At 41.3% G+C, this 7,639-nt stretch overlaps 1 protein-coding gene across 1 annotated transcript in view; it reads left to right on the top strand.

Moving 5' to 3' along the window:
• The window catches only part of FBXO39 (F-box protein 39), a 46,170-nt gene that overhangs the window by 34,251 nt on the left and 4,280 nt on the right, over positions 1-7,639 (top strand). The window lies entirely within an intron of this gene.

The following is a 7,639-nucleotide window of genomic DNA, read 5'->3' as shown; positions in this document are numbered from 1 at the left end:
GAAGGGGCGGGGGCATTGGGGGTTCACAGCTGTCGGGGCCCTTGAAGGAAAGGCCGGGCGTGGCGGGCTGCAGGCTGTGTTACAGAACCGGACCTGGAGGAGATCGACGATGCAGAGCTTGTGTGTGAAGGGAGTGAAGAGGAGATGGTGGTCTGGCAGGAACGAGGAGAGCAAGCGAAGAGGTCATCATCTCGTGTTTCCTCGGTTGCTTGCATGACGATGCCGAAGTAAACAGAACATATTCCTTCCTGAAGGACACGAAGACAAAGGGTGATAATTGGCTCTGAGACAACTTCTGAAGAAATGCACATATGTGCACCTTTCCCTATGAGTAGAGAATCAGCTCCCACAACCTGCTGACCATGTTCCTTTATTCATTAGAGCATGAAACAGAAATGTGACATCCTGCATGCTCCTTAATCAGAGAAAGTTTGAAGTGGAGGAACTACCTTGCTGACTTTGTCAGCATACTTTTTACTCTGCTACTTTCAGAACTGCTTTATGCTTTCTAGTGAAGTGTAACAATATAGTATGTTTATGTCTTTTCAGTTCCCACATAACAGCATGCTTTGCAGTACACAAGACACACACATGCCAGTGCTGTACTCATGTACTCAAATCTAGACATACAAATCAAAGCCATGCATGCTCTGAAGATCAGAGGCCTTGCACTTAACTGCACAAAATATGATTGTTAGCGAGTGCACATGTGAATAGATTGCAAGTGCTCTTTATGCAATCTCTCAGAGTGCCATGTTGCAGTCATAATTCCAGAGCCCTTAAAACCAGTTGTGCCCCAGAGCATACGTTAAGTCATTCCCAGAGAGATTTCTGTAGTTGAGATTTGTTTCCACTTGAACCTCATTTCTAAGTTTTAGTTCCTTGAGTCTCTTTTCATTCACTTGCACTTAGTGCAGGGACTGGCCACTGGGTTCATCTTCCCTCTGCCCCTGACCTTCCAGCAGTCATTGTACAAGTCACTTAATTTTTCCACCTGCTGAGGTTTTAAGACCCTTTATGCTCTTCTGCCAGAAGATATAACAGGATATCTTCTAACAGGTGGTGGGTGTGATTTCTGTTTGTTGTCAGGCTTTTTTTAAAAAAAGGCTAAAGGCTCATATAAAGAAAGAAGGGGGTTCCTACTCCACAGTAGCTAGGACATGTTATGGGGTTCTGTTACCAGATCTCTCTGGAGAGTACTGTTGGTGACTTTTACATTTGATACTACAATTGAGCATTGTAAATCACAAGATATTGTTCACATTTCCACACTGGAACAATATCTTTTAGGGAAACAATATCTTGTAGGGAAATCTGAGATCATGTTTATCATTTCCCACTATCCAGTGTCTGAAAATAAAAGCATGTTTTCTCCCAGCAGTCAGAGGAGCTATCCCTCCAAAGCTTATGGGGCTGTACTTGAATGAGTGTAAGGAAAGCAGGGGAGCACAGCCCAATAGTTGTGGGGTTGTTCTGCCCAGGTGAGGAGGATAAACTCCCTCTCACCATAATCACAGAATCATGGAACTGTAGGGGTTGGAAGGGACCTCTTAGAGATCATAGAGGTCAACCCTCTTGCCAAAGCAGGCTCCCTATAGCAGGTGCACAGGTAGGCATCCAGATAGTCCTTGAATATCTTCAGAGAATGAGAATCCACAGCCTCCCTGGGCAGCCTGATGGTGCTTCAACACCATCACTGTGAAGTTCTGATACTTGCCAGGTGCGAGAGTCTATACTTGCTTTTGTTAAACCTTATCTGGTTTCTTATTGCCCCTAATCTGGTAACTTAACTTCAGATAACATTTCTGTTCTTTATCAAGTGTTACCATCCTTGCTGTCCCAAAGATATGGAGAGAGAAAGGAACTCACCATTTTTCCCATGGATGTGAATGACTGAGTTGAAGATGAGCTGGAGAATCCTCACAAGCAACACAAATGCTTTCTAGAAGAAATTTGAAGTTGTTCACATTTCAAACCTTGAAAAAAATACATTCTACTAACACAGGCTAACCTAAGAACAAAGTAATCCACTGGTATTTATGTACCAAGGATTTATAGAGGTGCCTTAGATGTAGAAAGACTTTGGTTAACCTAAATAACAGAAACAGATCCTAGAACCAGGCAAGTTGAAGATTGTTTTCCAATGAGGTTTCATAGCTGAATAGCTGTGAAAATTACAATATTTCAGCAACTAAATAAAGGACTGTAAACATTATTAATATTATAAATGATTTATGATCTCAGCAGCTTATCTGAATCGTTAGTTTTGCTCTGAGAAGCTTATTTGAAAATAGTAGAAGATAACAATCACCTTGTGCAGGCTGAGAGCCAAGAGTCTTCAGGTGCTTAGCATAACTGACAGGCAACTTTTCTGTTCTTGGCACCAGAGATTATCACAACACCACAATAATGATGGTAGAGAAATAACGGAGTGTTCGCACTAAGTATATGTCTGCAGATAAATGGGCAGGTGTAACTTACAGACATCAAAAAGAGCAGCCGTTCTCTGTTCCTACAAGGTCTTTCAGCACTTTTTTTTGCCATATTCACTCACTACAAAAAGGACTAGCAGAGCTAACAGTCTCTACAACACACTGGGGTGCCAAGCCCTGTCAAGGATAATGTTTAAGAGACAGCAGTTGCTGCCATGGTTGCAAACTTTGTTTTCCCAATAGTGATCTCAGATAACATTGAGGCCCAGTCATCTTCTTCTCAGCAAATTGCTATCTGATCATGTGTCTGACAGCATTCCATGGGCAGTTCTAATTCTTTCCAGATCAAACTTCTAGCTTTTCATGGCAGTAGGCAACATGATACCCTGGCCCAGCACCAGCTTATACAGGGCTGCCAGGCAAGGGAAAGGCCTCAGCAATGGGACATTTTTTGAATGCACCTGTCCCAGAGTGCTCTGTTACAGAAGAGGTGGAAAAAGTCTTCTGTCACTTCACCAAAACCAGTTCCTTAATCACATCTCCTACTTAGCACCTGCTTCATCGTGCACTGCATCTTAAAACGTGGCTTATTATTAGCTATCATTTTCCACAGCACTCAGCCTACCCAGTCTGGGGCACAGAGGTGAGATATCACTGAAAAATCCAAGACTGGGTACAAGTGAACAAAAAGTAGAAATAACCAAAAGCCTCATGGGTCCCCATCATACTGTTAAAGTTACCCAGGCTGAGGATCTCACAAGCAAATCCCTGGGAGGAAGGATGAAAAATTACTAGCATAGTCATTGATTGACCTTTGAATTTCACATGTGAAAGGAGCAGAGCCACCCAACACTACAGGAAGCAACAGGTCTGCAGTCAGCACCTTGATATCCTTTAAAGACAGAACACACTTGCACACTCCCATGGCCATAAAGTTGCCAAAAAGACATGCAAAACTCCCAAATGGCTAGCGTTTTTGTTCCCCCAGTCAGCTAATTGTTGTCTGCTTGTCTTTGCTCTAAGAAATACCTCTGCCAAACCTTCGAAGAATTTCAGGAATGTTAAGAGACCAGCAGCATGCTGCTCTTCCTCATGCTTTGGGTGTAATGTGCTGCCAGGTGCCCCACTATCTCGCCTTGCATTCCCCAAGCACTTCATAAACTACTCTAACTTTGACTGTGGAATTATCCAGGGCTCTACAGCCATTTCTCGGGCAAGGGACTTTTAGCAGCTTTCCTGAGTGATAATGCTGGCTCATGAGCTCCTCGCGTATCCTTACCAAATTATTCAACATATGCCTGTGTACAACATAAAAATTCCCACCGTTTGATCATGGCCCATCAATATGTATGTTTGTCTATTCTTCTGACTGGAGTTTTTTTCCCCTCCCCCCCACACACACACTCACACCCTCAGAATTATTTGCTTTTCCAGCTCCATATCCCTCCCAGCTTCCTACAACCTGTCCTGTTGTTTTGCATTGTTTTGGAGGGAAATCCTAAGTGTTAAAACATGCTAACAGCCTATTTAACCCTTGCCTACTGTGCATTTTTGGCCTATATGACATAGGTGACATATTTAAACTTTCATTAAACCTGTGACTGTAAGAGCAATTGGCAATAGAGTCAAACATTTACTAAGGGCTGTCACTTTACATTAACCGTATGACTCCTGAAGGATTGGAAAAGACTTTACTGAAAACAGAACCCAGGCCTTGCATATCCACATTAAACATGACGGCAGGAAGGACCTAAGGCTTTTATTAGAGGTAAATATGTATGTGCTGTACCAGTAATTTGAAAATTATGACAGTAAACATTCCAGTTTCAGCTTTAATACCAGAAAATAAATCTGTAGTTATTTAACTAGTTCCTGCAGTAATATGAGATTTATAGCTATGCTGCTAAGATCTGAATGCAGGCTTCAGACTTGATTTTGAAAATTGTATATTGACTGCACAGAACTTTGCTCTGAGAAATGGAAGCTTCTGGAAACCACTTCCCTCTTCCTCACACAACTATGTTAACAACAGTTACCAGGCTTTTGCCAAATATTTGAACATTTCACCAGAGGAAGCAGTTATGCTTTTGCTTTAGTAGGCTAGTGTAACCCATAGGTCAACAACTTAATTTAAACTTGTTACCTTCAGCAAAAGTAATGAGCCTAGCTCAAGGTTGAAAATAGCTGAGTAACAAAGAATTGTGTTACTTACCTAGACTAATCGTGTTATTCTTCTACGCTTATAAGATATTCACAGAAAGAGGCGGATAAAACCATTCCCTTCTCACTTTTGTTTGGCTTCATCAAAAACCTTTAATCACAGCTGATACTAAGCATTTTTTAAACATTTCCTAAGTGCCAGTATGAGGAACTGAAAGCCGCTAGTCTACGAACAATGGACACATTGGACCCAGCTAAGGAATGAACATTAGGATAATGAACACTGATATCTGGAGAGCAGCATTGTGCTTCCCAAAACCTTGCTTCAGTTTGTTTTATGTAGAATCAGTTTAACCCCAATTACTTAAGATAACATATATACCTTCCCACAATTTGATTAGCAACTCCTTTAAGAATAGCAAGATCTTTATCCTCATTTTAGAGACAGCAGAGTAAGCTATGTATTTGCTGGACTGATCTGTCTACAGCACCAGAAACTAAGTTGCTGGGTGTGAATTTCAGCTTTTCATTGCCCTCCTTTAGTCTTCTAGCATCAAAACTGTTGCCTTTGTGCTGCTTCAGCTTCCCCCCTACTGCTCTGAAAGACAACAGCTAGGAGAGCGTCCCCCCTATGATACAATCCTTAGCAAAGAAATATTTAAGATTTCTCCAATGCAGTTTAGCTAATATGGCTTCATCATCCTTCATTCTGAAAAATGCAGGGAACTTCCATATGCTTCTGGTTTTGAAATTTCCTATCAAATCTTTTGCAGGACTCTTTCTTCCCCACTGTATTTAGAAAGATGTGGTTTTCTTATATGATCTGCAGGACTGTGAAACTGGCAGTTCCTTTACCTTTATTTTGTACTGAAGAAGCTTGAGGTCTTAGCTCTGAACTAGCATGGACAAGTAATACCCAGAATAGTTGAGATGCAGAACAGAATCACAGGTGTTCAGCAACTGTTATCCTGGAGCCACTGGAATAAGTAATGCCTTTCTTACTTCTCACTATTGCATTCCTAATCAGGACCTTACAGTGCAGACCAGCACTGGGCTACCCCCACCAACAGTACCTCTCAGTGAAGCAGGCTGTGTGTTGGCCAGCAGTACGTCTACATAGAAACATACAGGCAGACGTAAACTTGCTCTTCTGTTAAAAGCACGCTGTAAGCTACATTGACACAATTCACCATAACCAATTGCTGAAGGAGAAAGAATGGACATTATCTCAGTACTGCTTGGCAAGGTCTGAAGCTCACCTTTCCTTAGAGTATACACTTGATAAACTGAGTACTTATTTGACGTCTCTCATGCTGTCATTACAGGCATGCTAAGATTTGGAGAACTAGCAATCAGATAAGAGTCTGGCTTGCACCCCTAAGAAACACATAACTTTGTTCTGAATGTTTTCAGCAGTCAACAGAAATAGCACTTGCAAAAGGTCAGCAACTCATTTTTCTGGACCCAGTAACAATTACAAGGCCAGCAAGGTTGTTCTGTGATGATACGCACAGTAAATTATGACTTGCAGGAGCCGCATGACAGCATTAGTAAATTAAATGCAGTAATATGAGTTGCAGCTTAGATGTTGTGCTCTTTATGGTGAAGGGATATTATTTTCCACCAAATAAAAACATAGAGTATATAGCCGAGAAGAGGAAAATGATGATGCAGCATGACGATTCTGTGTATTTATGAAGCACCAGGCTTTGTAACAAGATGCCCAGTGTCACTTAGAACCACTATATCACCCACCACGTGTGTTTTCAGCAATGGTAAGTGAACACTGAGATCAGAAGGCCAGTGACTAGGAGGGTTTGTTTTGAATGCATGTGCCTAAGCAAAGAGATTTCAGTAAATATAATAACCACAGAAGTCTCCTATTCCAAACTTTTGAGCTGCACAACACCTCACTAAAATACTGAGATGGATGGCTAAATCCTCAGGATAAAGACAATGCAGAAAAAAAAAAAAAGATAGTTTTGATTCCTGTTCTCTTCTGATTCTGCTGTGGGTTTCCCGTGCAATGGAACACAAACACCTGACAGCAGAGCATTTGAGAATAACACAGCAAAATGAATATGACCTTTAGATAACAAAGCGACCAGAGGAAACAGAGGCCTGCAATTTTGGCTACAGTAATTCAGCTACATGCAAGAATGACAATCAAACCAGGTAGTTAAAAAACAGAAAGCAGTCTGTTTCTCAGGAAAGAAAGCTCAATTAGCAGTTTGGTTTTTGTGAGTGACATTTTAACTCCAGGATATCAAGCTCTTCACAGCATTGGCTAAAAAAGGAAGGCAATGCCTATTACACAGTGATTAGCTAAATGAGAAGGAAACTGAACTTTAGGAAATAGATATTTTAAACATCAGATCAGAAAGCAGACAGTCAGGCTGTGATATTCACTTATGGAAAATATTTCTCTTGAGAAAACCCACCTCTCAGGTTTCTTTAAGGAATATGTAAGAGAAGAAAGATCCTGTGGACTATGGTGTCACATCCTTCTTAGATGTTATGGATGCAGAACTGCTCCTGGACTGCTTAGGCTCTGCCTCTGAGCTGGATATCACTGAAAAGCAAAGATAGGGGAAGCTACATGACAGAAATAAAATCTAGGAAATAAAAAAAAAAAAACCAATTACTTACTAAGACACTGGGAGTGACCCTGTATTTCAGAGAGCAGAAGCAAAACTCACATCTTGGGAAGATGAAAATTACTGCCCAGGTGAAGTTATCTTCCTTGGCTTCCTTTTCTCCCCTGTTCCTTATCACGTACAGAGAGCTACAGCCTAAGAGCTAGAAATCTATAAATTCTGTCATGATGAAGAGTGGAAATGATTCCTTTCTGAAGGTACCTACTGATCCAATTGGGAGTGTAAACAACAAAAAAAAAGCCAACCAAAAAAAAAAAAAACATAAAACCAAGCTCCGTAGCAAGCAGTGATTACTCTGGTATCATGCTCCTCCCTGTGAACAGCCCCTGATCAATCCACTGTACATTTCATTTGAGAAGATTATGCCAACAGAGGCACCACTGTGTGAAC

This window comes from Lagopus muta, chromosome 20 (genome assembly GCF_023343835.1).
Source record: "Lagopus muta isolate bLagMut1 chromosome 20, bLagMut1 primary, whole genome shotgun sequence".
NCBI lineage: Eukaryota > Metazoa > Chordata > Aves > Galliformes > Phasianidae > Lagopus > Lagopus muta.
Note: the sequence above shows the minus strand (reverse complement) of the source record. Positions and strands in the feature narration are given on the sequence as shown.